At 44.8% G+C, this 19,903-nt stretch overlaps 1 protein-coding gene across 1 annotated transcript in view; it reads right to left on the bottom strand.

Moving 5' to 3' along the window:
- CDH18 (cadherin 18) overlaps positions 1 to 19,903 on the bottom strand; it is a 670,758-nt gene that overhangs the window by 143,149 nt on the left and 507,706 nt on the right. The gene's annotated exons all lie outside the window — the stretch shown is intronic.

Raw genomic sequence — 19,903 nt, forward strand, 5'->3', positions numbered from 1 at the left:
GTAGTATTAGAGCCTTCTTTACACCACACAAGCTTGAAGCAGAGAGGTTTGATATGCGATATTGGAGAATAAAATTTGCATTGCGAATATTCGCGAGCAACAGTATTAGCCATATATTAACATTATTCTTTTCTTGCTGTAGTCTAAAACAACACTTAATGTGCCAGCTCCCTACTGGTCTTGTGTTGGGCACATGCTTACAGACAGAAACAAATCTAATATCATGCTGAAGTGTGTGCGTGGAGGAGAGACAAAGCAGAAGCCAATGCCTCTGATGAAGTAAGTTATGTAGTTAAGGCTTCTTCCTGTAGACTCTTGTAGTGAATAGTTAAAGGGGTACTTTGCTTGAAAACATTTTTTAAATCAACTAGTGCCAGAAAGTTAAACAGATTTGTAAATTATTTATATTTATAAATCTTAATCCTTCCAGTACTTACCAGCTGCTGTATGTTCAACAGGAAGTTCTTTTCTTTTTTAATTTTATTTCTGTCTGACTACAGTGCTCTCTGCTGACACATTTGCCCATTTTAGGAACTGTTCAGAGTAGGAGCAAATCCTCATATTAAACCTCTTCTACTCTGAACACTCCCTGACATCAACAGAGGTTTCAGCAGAGAGCACTGTGGTTAGACATAAAGGAAATTATCAGCTGCTATAGTATACAGCAGCTGATAAGTACTGGAAGGATTAAGATTTTTATGTAGAAGTACTTTACAAATCTGTTTAACTTTCTAGCACCAGTCGATTAAAAAAAATGTTTTCCACCAGAGTACCCCTTTAACCCCTTAAGGACTCAGCCTATTTGGACCTTAAGGACCTTAAGGAATGAGGGCTTGTTTTTTGCGTGACCAGTTGTCCGTTGTAATGCCATCACTCACTTTACCATTAAATGTATTACGCAACAAAAAAAATACTATTTGTGTGGGAAATTAAAAAGAAAAACGCAATTTTGCAAACTTTGGAAGGTTTTGTTTTCACGCCGTACAATTTATGGTAAAAATGACATGTGTTTTTTTATTCTCTGGGTCAATACAATTAAAATGATACCCATGATTATACACTTTTCTATTACTTTTGCGCTTAAAAAAAATCGCAAACTTTTTAACCAAATTAGTACGTTTAAAATCCCCCTATTTTGAAGACCTATAACTTTTTCATTTTTCCGTATAAGCGGTGGTATGAGGGCTTATTTTTTGGGCCGTGATCTGTCCTTTTTATTAATATCATATTTGCTTATACAAAACTTTTATTAAATTTTTAATAAAAATTTTTTGGAATAAAATGTAATAAAAAAGCAGCTATTTTGGACTTTTTTTTTTTTTTACGTTCACGACGTTCACCGTACGGGATCATTTACATTTAATTTTAATAGTTCGGATATTTACACATGTGGCAATACCAAATATGTATATAAAATAATGTTTTTACACTTTTTGGGGGTAAAATAGGTAAAATGGGACAATTTACATTTTTATTGGGGGAGGGTGTTTTTCACATTTTTTTTACTTTATTTTTTTAACTTTTTTTACTTTTATTTTTACACTTTAATAGTCCCCATAGGGGACTATTTATAGCAATTATTTGATTGCTAATCCTGTTTAGTGCTATGTATGGGACATAGCACTGATCAGTGTTATCGGTCATCTTCTGCTCTGGTCTGCGGGAAGGCAGATCAGAGCAGAAGACTACCAGAAGACAGCAGAGGCAGGTGAGGGGACCTCCGTCTGCCGTGCAGGATGATCGGATCACCGCGGCAGCACTGCGGGCGATCCGATCATCCTGTTAAGGTACTGCGATGCTGCAGATGCCGTGATTTGTATTGATCACAGCATCTGAGGGGTTAATGGCGGACATCCGTGGGATCGCGGGTGTCCGCCATTACCGGCGGGTCCCTGGCTGCGATCCACAGCCGGGACCTGCCGCGCATGATGCCGGCATCGCAGTTATGCTCAGGACGTAAATGTACTTCTGGTGCGTTAAGTACCACATCACCAGGACGTACATTTACATCCTGCGTCGTTAAGGAGTTAATGGTTATTTGCCAATAAATAAGATCTAAAAAGCAGCAACTGGTTGATCTGGTGCAACTGGTGAACTATATGTTGAGGCATTTTTACATAAAACTATAAAAATGGTGCAAAAACCTTTCAACAATGTGGACATTGATCAAGATATTTGAAGCCTTTTATTTTTATTTTATTTTTTTTGCTTACTCTGGGCACACAAAAAGTTGCACGTGTGGGTAAGCAAAAACTTACAATTAGCCTTACCTATGCAAATTTAAGTTTTCACTTTGCAGTGGTCACACATTTATGATGTGATAAAGTTGCATGTGGGCAAATAGAAAGTCACAAACCCCTTACAAAAAGTCTCAAGTCGGCTCCAGGTCTGACCTGGCATACAAAACTCCCGTACATGAGCAAATTTAAAAAGTCGCTAAAAGGTCTCACAAAAGTCTGAGATGTGCTCCAAATTTATCAACCCCCTGTGATAGTATGATAAATATGTAGCATAAAAGCAAAATAAAAATGCCTTCAGAACTTGCTTACCAAAGAAACATTGATATATGTCCCCTAATATGTCATATCCCCACAAAGTCCAGGTTTTAGGGATGTCCTTTGGTTTAGACTAATACAAATAAAGAGTAAAAATATTCACAGATGAATGTATTTAGTAAAAAAAAAAAAAGTCTCATGTTCATATGTGTTGTCTGTTCCAAAATAATGTGACTTTGTCCATTGGAATATTAAGTGTGAGAATAAATAACTCCAAGTAATTCTAACTCTGTAGTTAAGTATCATAATGAGGTGTATATACTATGCAGATTAGCATCAGGGTTAGGCAAATAAGGACACTGTTAACATTAGAAATGACCAACAAAGACCAGATGCTGCACGCACAAATTGGCACTGCAACAGTGACCTCCAGGAATAAAACAGAGAATACATAATTAATGCCAAGACAGGACACAATATGCAGACCATAGAGCCAACACAGTAAATTAAACTGGCAGGCCGGGACCGCAGAAAAGGGTATGCCAATTTATTAGGCATACCAATACTACAAGTCACTGAAGAATGGATAAGACTGTAGAGATTACGATGAGATAGGCAAAGTATATGCTTGTGTAACAAAATAGCATACAATTTATGATAATGGCGGGTACTGTTCAGAGTTTTTTTTTACTTAGCTGCTTCATTAAAAGATAACTGTTACTATGACAAAAAGTAACAAATATCCTACACATGTTCTGATTTTTACTTTTAATAAGGAACATGCAAACTAACATTTTTTTTTATTTGAGAAATTGTTTTAAAACAGATCTAGTAACCAATTCAATAGTTTTTTTTATTAGTTTTTTTAAACCCTTAATAATTTTATTATAATACTCTCTAGTTCTGCTTAAATGTGTTAATGTTAAGGCATTAGGCTATGAGCTTTTCAGCTAGTTGTGCCCCACCATCATTATGCGGAGAAGTGTCTCATCGCCATTCACCTTGAAGGCTTTGACATATAGTCTAACAAATGTATTCACTTTATCAAAATAGTGTGGACTGACTGCCAAGGTCTGGAGATATGCCATCTTGTTTTGGATAGCTTTCAGTTAGATGTTCTCATAGCTAGATCATAAGGGAACCCAGGCATATACAGTCATGTCTAGAGAGCAGAGAATGAATTTAGTATTCGGGGAAAATAAAGAAGACACTAATAAAATACAACCATTGGAACAGTAACAAATGGAAATTACAAATATGAAATACAGATATTGAAACACTTTAGTGACAAACATTTAATACAAATGGAAATTACAAATATGAAATACAGATATTGAAACACTTTAGTGACAAACATTTAATACAAATGTTCAGTTACACAATTTATATAACTTGGATGATTTATAAAACATGCAAGACAAAAAGAAAAAAGGACATGCGCCCCTAGTGTAATACTTCAAAAACTTTAGGGTAAGGGAAGGGGTTGGTATTCCACTTACCAGATGGTGTTGCGCTATGGGCACAACACCTAGATGAGCTCGAGTGATGATGCAGTGTGCTGAATGCAGCCTGGATCCTCCGGTATCAGCGTGGCTGGCCGGCTTGCAGAGATATCAGGAACAGGAAAGGGAAAAAGGATCCTCAATAGGCGCAATGGACAGCAGTGAAGGAGAATTCAATGGTCATCCATCATTAATATAAAGATATTTATTGAGCACACAATGGCAACGCGTTTCTTGCCCGGATCGGGCACTTCCTCAGGCAAATGTGCATGTACAAACATAAAAATGGCAACAACTTAAATAGGCATAGATACGCAACTATTCAAAGGTCAAATCAATTAGGCTATTCAGGAACGCTAGTAACTAGACCAGCCGTAGTAAAAAGCACAGGTATCATCTTAGTGATCTAGAGAATTTACATAAAACAAACTTTATCATAAAAGACATTTGTCTCTAAAGGAAAGGGGCATATACAGTAGTTGGATTGTTTTATGTAAATTCTCTAGATCACTAAGATGATACGTGTGCTTTTTACTATGGCTGGTCTAGTTACTAGCGTTCCTGAATAGCCTAATTGATTTGACCTTTGAATAGTTGCGTATCTATGCCTATTTAAGTTGTTGCCATTTTTATGTTTGTACATGCACATTTGCCTGAGGAAGTGCCCGATCCGGGCAAGAAACGTGTTGCCATTGTGTGCTCAATAAATATCTTTATATTAATGATGGATGACCATTGAATTCTCCTTCACTGCTGTCCATTGCGCCTATTGAGGATCCTTTTTCCCTTTCCTGTTCCTGATTTATAAAACATGGTAAAGATTACAATGGAATACTTAAAAATGTATGTTAGTCAAAATGAATGCGTCACTTACATTTTGACTGACTAGCGACAGATACTGAAACATATTACTTTTTTTCTAATGGATTTCAATTTTCTAATTTTCTTTCTTTATAAAATGTTTGTACATTATTATTGGAGAGGCTATCTTGTCTATCACTTGGAATATCCATACTTAAATGTTTATGTACTTGATCAAAGTCGTGCATTACTAGATTAGTCACCTTTGACTATGTTTCTTAATCTCCATTCTATTTGGTTGTTTCCCCTAGCAACCGCGTGTGGGTCTATATCGTGGTTTCCCCCACTTAGCCAGCGATGATTTGTTTTGCATAAATTTAAAGCCATTGTTCTAATACATGTATATTTCTCCTTTGTTGCACACTGGACATGACATGGCCTTAGCAAGATATTATTCTGTTTATAGCCACATCTCTTTGGCAACCGGAGCCCACAGCATAATTTAACTCATGTTTAAACAAATTTGTCTCTTACTACTATACTATACCTATATGACGTGGACATGGCACACATATATAGTGGCTTTGTTTGTATGTATATCCTCCACAGTTGATTTGACCACAGTTGATGTGGCGGTATACTGGGTTGTATAGTTCTATATGCCCTAGTTTTGCGATCATTCTATATGTATACATGCAGATATATATATATATATATATATATATATATATATATATATATATATACTTTTTATTTATCTATATCTATTTGTGTTCTACCGTATTAGTGATGAGGCATACGTTTAATTAAATTATCTCAATAATCAGCTATTGCTATGCCACTTATTCCCAATTGGGTTGTTATTGACTACTTCAGTTCTGTATGATCACCAACTTGCGAGGCTTGATGACACACCTGTTATCACTTTATGCTCTCGCAGTCGGCTCCACCGGAACTGACATCACACTGTCACGATTCGGCTTACGGGTTGTGGATCCGCTGTGTCAGCGAGGGATTGGCGTGGACCGTGCTAGTGGACCGGTTCTAAGAGGCTACTGGTTTTCACCAGAGGCCGCCGCAAAGCGGGATGGTCTTGCTGCGGCAGTAGCAACCAGGTCGTATCCACTAGCAACGGCTCAACCTCGCTGACTGCTGAGAAGGCGTGGGACAGAAGGACTAGGTAGAGGCAAGGTCAGACGTAGCAGAAGGTCGGGGGCAGGCGGCAAGGTTCGTAGTCAGGATGGATAGCAGAAGTTCAGGTAACACAGGCTTTGGACACACTAAACGCTTTCACTGGCACAAGGCAACAAGATCCGGCAAGGGAGTGCAAGGGAGGAGATCAGATATAGCCAGGAAGCAGATGGAAGCCAATTAAGCTAATTGGGCCAGGCACCAATCATTGGTGCACTGGCCCTTTAAGTCTCAGAGAGCTGGCGCGCGCGCGCCCTAGAGAGCGGAGCCGCGCGCGCCAGCACATGACAGCAGGGGACCGGGACGGGTAAAGGACCTGGGATGCGATTCGCGAGCGGGCGCGTCCCGCTGTGCGAATCGCATCCCCGACGGCCATGACAGTGCAGCGCTCCCGGTCAGCGAGAGTGACCGGGGCGCTGCAGGGAGAGAGACGCCGTGAGTGCTCCGGGGAGGAGCGGGGACCCGGAGCGCTAGGCGTAACAGTACCCCCCCCCTTAGGTCTCCCCTTTTTTTTGTCCGGTAACTGCCTCCCCTGGGATGAGGACACCGGGAAAGAATGGAGGGTTTCCTCAACGGCAGGCAGTACAGCAGGAGTTGGAATGGGGAGGGAGGGCAGAGGATGAAGATTGGCACGGGGCAGGGTGACACAAGGACGGGAGCCATGAGGAGGCACAGAGGCTTGCCTGACGGGACTGGGAGGGGGGGAGAGGCACTTCCTAAGGCAGGCAGAGTCCCAGTTCTTGATCTCCCCGGTGGTCCAATCAAGGGTGGGAGAATGAAGCCGGAGCCACGGCAGACCGAGGAGGACCTCAGAGGTACAGTTGGGGAGAACGAAGAGCTCAATCCTTTCGTGGTGGGGTCCAATACACATCAGGAGGGGTTCTGTGCGGTAACGCACGGTGCAATCCAGTCTGACTCCATTGACCGTGGAAATGTAGAGCGGCTTGACAAGACGGGTCACCGGGATGCAGAATTTATTAACAAACGACTCCAAAATAAAATTTCCAGAGGCACCGGAGTCCAAGCAGGCCACGGCTGAGAGGGAGGAGTTGGCTGAAGGAGAAATCCGCACGGGCACCGTGAGACGTGGAGGAGCAGACTTGGAACCAAGAGACGCCACACCGACGTGAGCTGGGTGCGTGCGTGGAGGACGGATAGGGCAATCCACCAAGAAATGCTCGGTACTGGCACAGTAAAGACAGAGATTTTCTTCCCTACGGCGATTCCTCTCTTCCTGGGTCAGGCGAGGCCTATCCACTTGCATGGCCTCCTCGGCGGGAGGCCCAGGCGTAGATTGCAACGGATACTGTGGGAGAGGTGCCCAGAGATCTAAGTCTTTTTCCTGGCGGAGCTCTTGATGTCGCTCAGAAAAACGCATGTCAATGCGGGTAGCTAAATGGATGAGTTCTTGCAGGTTGGCAGGAATCTCTCGTGCGGCCAGCACATCCTTGATGCGACTGGATAGGCCTTTTTTAAAGGTCGCGCAGAGAGCCTCGTTATTCCATGATAACTCGGAAGCAAGAGTACGAAATTGGATGGCGTACTCGCCCACTGAAGAATTACCCTGGACCAGGTTCAACAGGGCAGTCTCGGCAGAAGAAGCTCGGGCTGGCTCCTCGAAGACACTCCGGAGTTCAGCGAAGAAGGCCTGGACTGTGGCTGTGGCAGGATCATTGCGGTCCCAGAGCGGTGTGGCCCAAGACAAGGCCTTTCCTGAAAGAAGGCTTACTACGAACGCCACCTTAGACCGTTCTGAAGGAAACAAGTCCGACAACATCTCCATATGCAGGGAACACTGAGACAAAAATCCACGGCAGAGTTTAGAGTCCCCATCAAATTTGTCCGGCAGGGACAAGCGGAGGCTAGGAGCGGCCACTCGCTGCGGAGGAGGTGCAGGAGCTGGCGGAGGAGATGGTTGCTGCTGTAGCAGAGGCAGAAGTTGCTGTAACGTGGCGGTCAACTGCGACAGCTGCTGTCCTTGTTGGGCAATTTGCTGCGATTGCTGAGCGACCACCGTGGTAAGGTCAGCGAGACTTGGCAGCGGCACCTCAGCGGGCAGCGGCACCTCTACTGTCACGATTCGGCTTACGGGTTGTGGATCCGCTGTGTCAGCGAGGGATTGGCGTGGACCGTGCTAGTGGACCGGTTCTAAGAGGCTACTGGTTTTCACCAGAGCCCGCCGCAAAGCGGGATGGTCTTGCTGCGGCAGTAGCAACCAGGTCGTATCCACTAGCAACGGCTCAACCTCGCTGACTGCTGAGAAGGCGTGGGACAGAAGGACTAGGCAGAGGCAAGGTCAGACGTAGCAGAAGGTCGGGGGCAGGCGGCAAGGTTCGTAGTCAGGATGGATAGCAGAAGTTCAGGTAACACAGGCTTTGGACACACTAAACGCTTTCACTGGCACAAGGCAACAAGATCCGGCAAGGGAGTGCAAGGGAGGAGATCAGATATAGCCAGGGAGCAGATGGAAGCCAATTAAGCTAATTGGGCCAGGCACCAATCATTGGTGCACTGGCCCTTTAAGTCTCAGAGAGCTGGCGCGCGCGCGCCCTAGAGAGCGGAGCCGCGCGCGCCAGCACATGACAGCAGGGGACCGGGACGGGTAAGTGACCTGGGATGCGATTCGCGAGCGGGCGCGTCCCGCTGTGCGAATCGCATCCCCGACGGCCATGACAGTGCAGCGCTCCCGGTCAGCGGGAGTGACCGGGGAGCTGCAGGGAGAGAGACGCCGTGAGCGCTCCGGGGAGGAGCGGGGACCCGGAGCGCTAGGCGTAACACACACACAACCTCCATGCACTCAGGTATGCATCTATAAAAACCTTTATTCTTTAATCAATATTTGCCAATACTCTTCTGTTTGCTTCTTATCATCCGGGATAAAGCCCCCACTGTCCGTGCTCCAAGCGTGTCTGCAATGCCGCATGATAGTCGCAGTTCTGTTCATTGATGTGCGCTATGAGTGGTGAGCTGAACTACACTTTTTTCTTCCATTTGGTGAGTGCACAGCCTGTATAATAGTGTTTAATGTTGCTGTTACCTCAAAATAACTTAACACACAGTCAATAATGTCTATACTTCTGCTACAGGGAGTACTCTCCCTAATTGAAAATGTCCAAATAAGTCCCATCTAGCCATTTACCTTCCCCTGTGTCATATGACTTGTCTTAGATGTGAATGGGGAGCAGGTTTCTTAAATTTGGTGTTATCACTCTCACACTCACACTCTAATACTGCTCACTGGAACATGACACCTCATGGCAAATAACTCTCTGAGGATCTAAAAATAATGAATTGTTGCTCTACAAAAAATCGCCTAAGCTATAAGAAGATTGCCAAGACCCTGAGACTGAGCTGCATCACAGTGAGCAAGACCCTACAGTGGTTTCACAGGACAGGTTACACTCAGAGCAGGCCTCACCATGGTTGATCTCAAAGAAGTTGAATGCATGTGCTCAGTGTAATTTCCATAGGTTGTCTTTGGGAAATATATGTATTAGTGGTGCCAACATTTCTGCAGAGGTTGAAGGGGTTGGGGGTTGTCCTGCCAGTGCTCAGACCATACGCCTCACACTGCATTAAATTACTGGAACCTTGTGCTGTTGTCTGATGAGAACAAGATATAAATATTTGGTTTAGATGGTCTTAAGTGTGTGTGGCGGCAACCAGGGGAGGAGTGCAAAGACAAGTGTGTCTTGCCTAAAGTCAACCATAGTGGTGGGAGTGTCATGGTCTGGGGCTGCATTAGTGCTGCTGCTACTGGGGAGCTACAACTGAGGGAACCATTAATGGCAAAATGTACTTTGACATACTGAAGCAAAGAATGATTCCCTCCGTTCAGAGATTGGGCTGCAGGTAAATATTCCAACATGATATTGACCCCAAACTTACCTTCAAAACTTTATGGCCAAGAGGCTTAAGGCAGTGTTGTAAAATAATTTTGGCTACACAAAAAATTGTTACTTTGGGCCAAATTTGGACATGTCCACTTAGGAACAGCAATAATAAGCACTGTTATACAGTCTGTGCACCAATTTACATTGTAGTAAAATGTCATTTATTCATTGTTGACATATATATATATATATATATATATATATATATATATATATACATATATATATATATATATATATATATATATATATATATATATATATATATATATATATATATATATATATATATATATATATATATATATATATACATATATATATATATATATATATATACATACAGTACAGACCAAAAGTTTGGAAACACCTTCTCATTAAGAGTTTTCTTTACTTTCATGACTATGAAAATTGTAGATTCACACTGAGGGCATCAAAACTATGAATTAACACATGTATATGTTACGCCGAGCGCTCCGGGTCCCCGCTCCTCCCCGGAGCGCTCGCTACATTCTCCTCACCGCAGCGCTCCGGTCGGTTCCACGGACCCGGGGCGCTGCGATGCCGCCTCCGGCCGGGATGCGATTCGCGATGCGGGTAGCGCCCGCTCGCGATGCGCACCCCGGCTCCCGTACCTGACTCGCTCTCCGTCAGTTCTGTCCCGGCGCGCGCGGCCCCGCTCCCTAGGGCGCGCGCGCGCCGGGTCTTTGCGATTTAAAGGGCCACTGCGCCGCTGATTGGCGCAGTGGTTCCAATTAGTGTTTACACCTGTGCACTTCCCTATATCACCTCACTTCCCCTTCACTCCCTCGCCGGATCTTGTTGCCATCGTGCCAGTGAAAGCGTTTCCTTGTGTGTTCCTAGCCTGTGTTCCAGACCTCCTGCCGTTGCCCCTGACTACGATCCTTGCTGCCTGCCCCGACCTTCTGCTACGTCCGACCTTGCTTCTGTCTACTCCCTTGTACCGCGCCTATCTTCAGCAGCCAGAGAGGTTGAGCCGTTGCTAGGGGATACGACCTGGTCACTACCGCCGCAGCAAGACCATCCCGCTTTGCGGCGGGCTCTGGTGAAAACCAGTAGTGACTTAGAACCGATCCACTAGCACGGTCCACGCCAATCCCTCTCTGGCACAGAGGATCCACTACCTGCCAGCCGGCATCGTGACAGTAGATCCGGCCATGGATCCCGCTGAAGTTCCTCTGCCAGTTGTCGCTGACCTCACCACGGTGGTCGCCCAGCAGTCACAACAGATAGCGCAACAAGGCCAACAGCTGTCTCAACTGACTGTTATGCTACAACAGTTACTACCACAGCTCAGCAATCATCTCCTCCGCCAGCTCCTGCACCTCCTCCGCAGCGAGTGGCCGCTTCTGGACTACGACTATCCTTTCCGGATAAATTTGATGGGGACTCTAAGTTTTGCCGTGGCTTTCTTTCCCAATGTTCATTACACTTGGAGATGATGTCGGACCAGTTCCCCACTGAAAGGTCTAAGGTGGCTTTCGTAGTCAGCCTGCTGTCTGGAAAAGCCCTGGCTTGGGCCACACCGCTCTGGGACCGCAATGACCCCGTCACTGCCTCTGTACACTCCTTCTTCTCGGAAATTCGAAGTGTCTTTGAGGAACCTGCCCGAGCCTCTTCTGCTGAGACTGCCCTGTTGAACCTGGTCCAGGGTAATTCTTCCGTTGGCGAGTATGCCGTACAATTCCGTACTCTTGCTTCAGAATTATCCTGGAATAATGAGGCACTCTGCGCGACCTTTAAAAAAGGCCTATCCAGCAACATTAAAGATGTTCTGGCCGCACGAGAAATCCCTGCTAATCTACATGAACTCATTCACCTAGCCACTCGCATTGACATGCGTTTTTCCGAAAGGCGTCAGGAGCTCCGCCAGGATATGGACTCTGTTCGCACGAGGCGTTTCTTCTCCCCGGCTCCTCTCTCCTCTGGTCCCCTGCAATCTGTTCCTGTGCCTCCCGCCGTGGAGGCTATGCAGGTCGACCGGTCTCGCCTGACACCTCAAGAGAGGACACGACGCCGCATGGAGAATCTCTGCCTGTACTGTGCTAGTACCGAACACTTCCTGAAGGATTGTCCTATCCGTCCTCCCCGCCTGGAAAGACGTACGCTGACTCCGCACAAAGGTGAGACAGTCCTTGATGTCTACTCTGCTTCTCCACGTCTTACTGTGCCTGTGCGGATGTCTGCCTCTGCCTTCTCCTTCTCTGCTGTGGCCTTCTTGGACTCTGGATCTGCAGGAAATTTTATTTTGGCCTCTCTCGTCAACAGGTTCAACATCCCGGTGACCAGTCTCGCCAGACCCCTCTACATCAATTGTGTAAACAATGAAAGATTGGACTGTACTATACGTTTCCGCACGGAGCCCCTTCTAATGTGCATCGGATCTCATCACGAGAGGATTGAACTTTTGGTAATCCCCAATTGCACTTCTGAAATTCTCCTTGGACTTCCCTGGCTTCAACTCCATTCCCCAACCCTGGATTGGTCCACTGGGGAGATCAAGAGTTGGGGGCCCTCTTGTTCCAAGGACTGCCTAAAACCGGTTCCCAGTAACCCTTGCCGTGACTCTGTGGTTCCTCCTGTAACCGGTCTCCCTAAGGCCTATATGGACTTTGCGGACGTTTTTTGCAAAAAACAAGCTGAGACTCTACCTCCTCACAGGCCTTAAGATTGTCCTATTGACCTCCTCCCGGGCACTACTCCACCCCGGGGCAGAATCTATCCTCTGTCCGTCCCAGAGACTCTTGCCATGTCTGAATACGTCCAGGAAAATTTAAAAAAGGGCTTTATCCGTAAATCCTCCTCTCCTGCCGGAGCCGGATTTTTCTTTGTGTCCAAAAAAGATGGCTCTCTACGTCCTTGCATTGACTACCGCGGTCTTAATAAAATCACGGTTAAGAACCGCTACCCCCTACCCCTCATCTCTGAACTCTTTGATCGTCTCCAAGGTGCCCATATTTTTACCAAACTGGACTTAAGAGGTGCTTATAATCTCATCCGCATCAGAGAGGGGGATGAATGGAAAACGGCATTTAACACCAGAGATGGACACTTTGAGTATCTGGTCATGCCCTTTGGCCTGTGCAACGCCCCTGCCGTCTTCCAAGACTTTGTTAATGAAATTTTTCGTGATCTCCTATACTCCTGTGTTGTTGTATATCTGGACGATATCCTGATTTTTTCTGCCAATCTAGAAGAACACCGCCAGCATGTCCGTATGGTTCTTCAGAGACTTCGTGACAATCAACTCTATGCCAAAATAGAGAAATGTCTGTTTGAATGCCAATCTCTTCCTTTTCTAGGATACTTGGTCTCTGGCCAGGGACTACAAATGGACCCAGATAAACTCTCTGCCGTCTTAGATTGGCCACGCCCCTCCGGACTCCGTGCCATCCAACGTTTTTTGGGGTTCGCCAATTATTACAGGCAATTTATTCCACATTTTTCTACCATTGTGGCTCCTATTGTGGCTTTAACCAAAAAAAATGCCGATCCCAAGTCTTGGCCTCCTCAAGCGGAAGACGCCTTTAACCCCTTAACGACGCAGGACGTATATTTACGTCCTGCGCCGGCTCCCGCGATATGAAGCGGGATCGCGCCGCGATCCCGCATCATATCGCGTGGGTCCCGGCGCTAATCAACGGCCGGGACCCGCGGCTAATACCACACATCGCCGATCGCGGCGATGTGCGGTATTAACCCTTTAGAAGCGGCGGTCAAAGCTGACCGCCGCTTCTAAAGTGAAAGTGAAAGTGACCCGGCTGCTCAGTCGGGCTGTTCGGGACCGCCGTGGTGAAATCGCGGCGTCCCGAACAGCTGATCGGACACCGGGAGGGCTCTTACCTGCCTCCCCGGTGTCCGATCGACGAATGACTGCTCCGTGCCTGAGATCCAGGCAGGAGCAGTCAAGCGCCGATAATGCTGATCACAGGCGTGTTAATGCACGCCAGTGATCAGCATTAGAGATCAGTGTGTGCAGTGTTATAGGTCCCTATGGGACCTATAACACTGCAAAAAAAATGTAAAAAAAAAGTGTTAATAAAGGTCATTTAACCCCTTCCCTAATAAAAGTTTGAATCACCCCCCTTTTCCCATAAAAAAAATAAAACAGTGTAAAAAAAATAAAAAATAAACATATGTGGTATCGCCGCGTGCGTAAATGTCCGAACTATAAAAATATATCATTAATTAAGCCGTACGGTCAATGGCGTACGCACAAAAAAATTCCAAAGTCCAAAAAAGCGTATTTTGGTCACTTTTTATATCATTAAAAAATGAATAAAAAGTGATCAAAAAGTCCGATCAAAACAAAAATCATACCGATAAAAACTTCAGATCACGGCGCAAAAAATGAGTCCTCATACCACCCCATACATGGAAAAATAAAAAAGTTATAGGGGTCAGAAGATGACATTTTTAAACGTATAAATTTTCCTGCATGTAGTTATGATTTTTTCCAGAAGTGCGACAAAATCAAACCTATATAAGTAGGGTATCATTTTAACCGTATGGACCTACAGAATAATGATAAGGTGTAATTTTTACCGAAATATGCACTGCGTAGAAACGAAAGCCCCCAAAAGTTACAAAATGGCGTTTTTTTTTCGATTTTGTCGCACAATGATTTTTTTTTCCGTTTCGCCGTGCATTTTTGGGTAAAATGACTAATGTCACTGCAAAGTAGAATTGGCGACGCAAAAAATAAGCCATAATATGGATTTTTAGGTGGAAAATTGAAAGGGTTATGATTTTTAAAAGGTAAGGAGGAAAAAACGAAAGTGCAAAAACGGAAAAACCCTGAGTCCTTAAGGGGTTAAACGACTCAAGTCTGCCTTTTCTTCGGCTCCCGTGCTCTCCAGACCTGACCCATCTAAACCCTTCCTATTGGAGGTTGATGCCTCCTCAGTGGGAGCTGGAGCTGTCCTTCTACAAAAAAACTCTTCCGGGCATGCTGTTACTTGTGGTTTTTTTTCTAGGACCTTCTCTCCGGCGGAGAGGAACTACTCCATCGGGGATCGAGAGCTTCTAGCCATTAAATTAGCACTTGAGGAATGGAGGCATCTGCTGGAGGGATCAAGATTTCCAGTTATTATTTACACCGATCACAAGAACCTCTCCTACCTCCAGTCTGCCCAACGGCTGAATCCTCGTCAGGCCAGGTGGTCTCTGTTCTTTGCCCGATTTAATTTTGAAATTCACTTTCGGCCTGCTGATAAGAACATTAGGGCCGATGCTCTCTCTCGTTCCTCAGATGCTTCTGAAATTGAACCCTCTCCTCAACACATCATTCCTCCTGACTGCCTGATTTCCACTTCTCCAGCCTCCATCAGGCAAACTCCTCCAGGAAAGACCTTTGTTTCTCCACGCCAACGCCTCGGAATCCTCAAATGGGGTCACTCCTCCCATCTCGCAGGTCATGCGGGCATCAAGAAATCTGTGCAACTCATCTCTCGCTTCTATTGGTGGCCGACTCTAGAGACTGATGTGGTGGACTTTGTGCGAGCCTGCACTATCTGTGCCCGGGATAAGACTCCTCGCCAGAAGCCCGCTGGTTTTCTTCATCCTCTGCCTGTCCCCGAACAACCTTGGTCTCTGATTGGTATGGATTTTATTACTGACTTACCCCCATCCCATGGCAACACTGTTATTTGGGTGGTCGTTGATCGATTCTCCAAAATGGCACATTTCATCCCTCTTCCTGGTCTTCCTTCAGCGCCTCAGTTGGCTAAACAATTTTTTGTACACATTTTTCGTCTTCACGGGTTGCCTACGCAGATCGTCTCGGATAGAGGCGTCCAATTTGTGTCTAAATTCTGGAGGGCTCTCTGTAAACAACTCAAGATTAAATTAAATTTTTCTTCTGCATACCATCCTCAATCCAATGGACAAGTAGAAAGAGTTAACCAGGTCTTGGGTGACTATTTACGACATTTTGTTTCCTCCCGCCAGGATGACTGGGCAGATCTTCTACCTTGGGCCGAATTCTCGTATAATTTCAGAATCTCTGAATCTTCCTCCAAATCCCCGTTTTTCGTGGTGTACGGCCGTCACCCTCTTCCCCCCCTCCCTACCCCCTTGCCCTCTGGTCTGCCCGCTGTGGATGAAATTTCTCGTGATCTTTCCATCATATGGAGAGAGACCCAAAATTCTCTCTTACAGGCTTCTTCACGCATGAAGAGATTCGCGGATAAGAAAAGAAGAGCTCCTCCCATTTTTTCCTCTGGAGACAAGGTATGGCTCTCCGCTAAATATGTCCGCTTCCGTGTCCCTAGCTATAAGTTGGGACCACGCTATCTTGGTCCTTTCAAAATTTTGCGCCAGATTAATCCTGTCTCTTACAAACTTCTTCTTCCTCCTTCTCTTCGTATTCCTAATGCCTTTCACGTTTCTCTTCTTAAACCACTTATCATTAACCGTTTCTCTCCCAAGTCTGTTCCCCCCACTCCTGTCTCCGGCTCCTCGGACATCTTCTCCGTCAAAGAAATTTTAGCATCTAAAAAGGTCAGAGGGAAAACCTTCTTTTTAGTGGATTGGGAGGGTTGTGGTCCAGAAGAGAGGTCCTGGGAACCTGAGGACAATATCCTGGACAAAAGTCTGATCCTCAGGTTCTCAGGCTCCAAGAAGAGGGGGAGACCCAAGGGGGGGGGGTACTGTTACGCCGAGCGCTCCGGGTCCCCGCTCCTCCCCGGAGCGCTCGCTACATTCTCCTCACCGCAGCGCTCCGGTCGGTTCCACGGACCCGGGGCGCTGCGATGCCGCCTCCGGCCGGGATGCGATTCGCGATGCGGGTAGCGCCCGCTCGCGATGCGCACCCCGGCTCCCGTACCTGACTCGCTCTCCGTCAGTTCTGTCCCGGCGCGCGCGGCCCCGCTCCCTAGGGCGCGCGCGCGCCGGGTCTTTGCGATTTAAAGGGCCACTGCGCCGCTGATTGGCGCAGTGGTTCCAATTAGTGTTTACACCTGTGCACTTCCCTATATCACCTCACTTCCCCTTCACTCCCTCGCCGGATCTTGTTGCCATCGTGCCAGTGAAAGCGTTTCCTTGTGTGTTCCTAGCCTGTGTTCCAGACCTCCTGCCGTTGCCCCTGACTACGATCCTTGCTGCCTGCCCCGACCTTCTGCTACGTCCGACCTTGCTTCTGTCTACTCCCTTGTACCGCGCCTATCTTCAGCAGCCAGAGAGGTTGAGCCGTTGCTAGGGGATACGACCTGGTCACTACCGCCGCAGCAAGACCATCCCGCTTTGCGGCGGGCTCTGGTGAAAACCAGTAGTGACTTAGAACCGATCCACTAGCACGGTCCACGCCAATCCCTCTCTGGCACAGAGGATCCACTACCTGCCAGCCGGCATCGTGACAGTATAATTATATACATAACAAAAAAGTGTGAAACAACTGAAAATATGTCATATTCTAGGTTATTTAAAGTAGCCACCTTTTGCTTTGATTACTGCTTTGCACATTCATTCTCTTGATGAGCTTCAAGAGGTAGTTACCTGAAATGGTCTTCCAACAGTCTTGAAGGAGTTCCCAGAGATGTTTAGCACTTGTTGGCCCTTTTGCCTTTACTCTGCGGTCCAGCTCACCCCAAACCATCTCGATTGGGTTCAGGTCCGGTGATAGTTGATTCCAGGTAATCTGGTGCAGCACCCCATCACTCTCCTTCTTGGTCAAATAGCCCTTACACAGCCTGGAGGTGTGTTTGGGGTCATTGACCTGTTGAAAAATAAATTAAGGTCCAACTAAACGCAAACCGGATGGAATAGCATCCCGCTGCAAGATGCTGTGGTAGCCAGGCTGGTTCAGTATGCCTTCAATTTGGAATAAATCCCCAACAGTGTCACCAGCAAAGCACCCTCACACCATCACACCTCCTCCTCCACACCAGCACACCTCTGAAGTGAAAATTATTTCAGGTGACTACCTCTTGAAGCTCAAAAAGAGAATGCCAAGAGTGTGCAAAGCAGTAATCAAAGCAAAAGGTGGGTACTTTGAATAATCTAGAATATGACATATTTTCAGTTGTTTCACACTTTTTTGTTATGTATATAATTCCACATGTGTTAATTCATAGTTTTGATGTGTGAATCTACAATTTTCATAGTCATGAAAATAAAGAAAACTCTGAATGAGAAGGTGTGTCCAAACTTTTGGTCTGTACTGTATATATATATATATATATATATATATATATATATATATATATATTCGCACATCATCAAGAATTATTGTACAATGGTATCCTTGTAAAAACATTGCTTCTTTATTTCTTCATTTTAAAAGTATGAAGTACATCAAGTACAGAAAATAGATCATGTCTGAGTTCATCACATTTCTGTACTCTGTGTACTTTTAATAGAAAGAGATAAAGGAGCAATGTTTTTACTAGGATACCATTGTGCTGGATCATTCATTTGGTTCATTGAAAAATGTGTGCATAGATAATTGTCTCCATTAGATATGAATGTCCATGGGCCATTAGATTAAAACATGTTAAACACACACATCTCAATTACAGAAACAGGCTCTGAATTGCTCTTTCAGAAATAAGGCTAGATTCACATGTAGTATTGTATTCAGTATGTTTAGCCAAAATCAGGAGTGAAACTGACACAGACAAAAATTATAATGGAAAGATTTGCACCTTTTCTATGTTTTGTAGCCATCCCTGGATATGGCTAAAAATTCTAACCAAAATACTATGTGCAAACCTTGCCTAAGTTCACTGGAATTTACAGGTAGCTGAAAAGACAGAAATGGCATAGATAATTGGAAACTGGCTTCCTAAACATTCCCTGTAATAACATCAAAGACAATAAAAAAAAAAACTGTTCATAATTAACTTTCCCTGAAAGTTAATAACGTGCTAAGTACTACATAATGTTTTTTTTATCATTGTACTGAAAATATTACCTTAAAGGAACATTGCAGACCAAGCAAGAACTACCTGACATTATTATTACTTAGTAAAGGACCACTATAAAATCAAAACACAAATATATTTTGATATAGTTAGCGAAAAACTTCATCAATATTTAGAATCATTTACAATATCATGAGCACATTAAGGTTCCATGCCATATATTAGTGCATTATGGAAAACTAAATTTTTTATTTTCTATTACAGAATTCTTAATTTTTAGAGGGGGGTCCTTCTATTAAAAGAATGGGAGCACAATTGCAAAGAACATTCTTTACTCAGAAAGATCTGTCCTACACATATAGCTGGTGGATTTGACTGTCCACTGATCATTGGGGATCCCATCATATACTAACTTTCCTTGCTCTTCCCCATTGCTGCTGGTATCATGAAGCTAATACACCGCTCCTTTGTTTGGGGTTGACACATGGTATTGACAACTTGGTTGTTCTGCGATGATTGGTTGAGCAGGCAATGTTCAGGATTTAGGGTTAGGAGGTGAGCATATGTTTTATTTATTTATTGTTCAGTAGGTGAAGCACAGTTTTAGATAACAGATATCAACGGACCTGTAATGACTCGTCCATGTCTGATCCGAAGGGTTAAACTTTCTTGAGCTTTGGTTTGGTTGCTAGCTACACCCTAGCTATCTGGGCTGATCAGCTGACCATGCTGAGATTGCACCTGTGTAGTTTCCTATTTAAACCTGCAGTGCGCTTCTAGTCCTTGACAGTGAAAGACTTTATTCAGTAACCAGCAATCTTATAGGGGGACATTTATTGAGGTATTTAGAGCCTTTTTTTTTTTTTTGCTTAAAAAGTCACACAAAAAGTCTGTGCCTAAGCACTTTTTTTTTGCAACTTTTGTGGGTAAGCAAAAAGTTACAAATAACCTTACCGAAACAAATTAGAGTTTTCACTTTGCAGTGGTCACAAACTTATTTAGGGCTTATTTAGGGCTTCACTGTTCCCTGCCCATATGTGACAGGACCATACTAAGAATTATTCAAAGCAGACAACCGTTTTGATAACATTATGAGCATGACTCCTAAAATGTTTATTTTTTACATTCTCCTAAATGAA

Source organism: Hyla sarda, chromosome 5 (genome assembly GCF_029499605.1).
Source record: "Hyla sarda isolate aHylSar1 chromosome 5, aHylSar1.hap1, whole genome shotgun sequence".
Classification (NCBI taxonomy): domain Eukaryota; kingdom Metazoa; phylum Chordata; class Amphibia; order Anura; family Hylidae; genus Hyla; species Hyla sarda.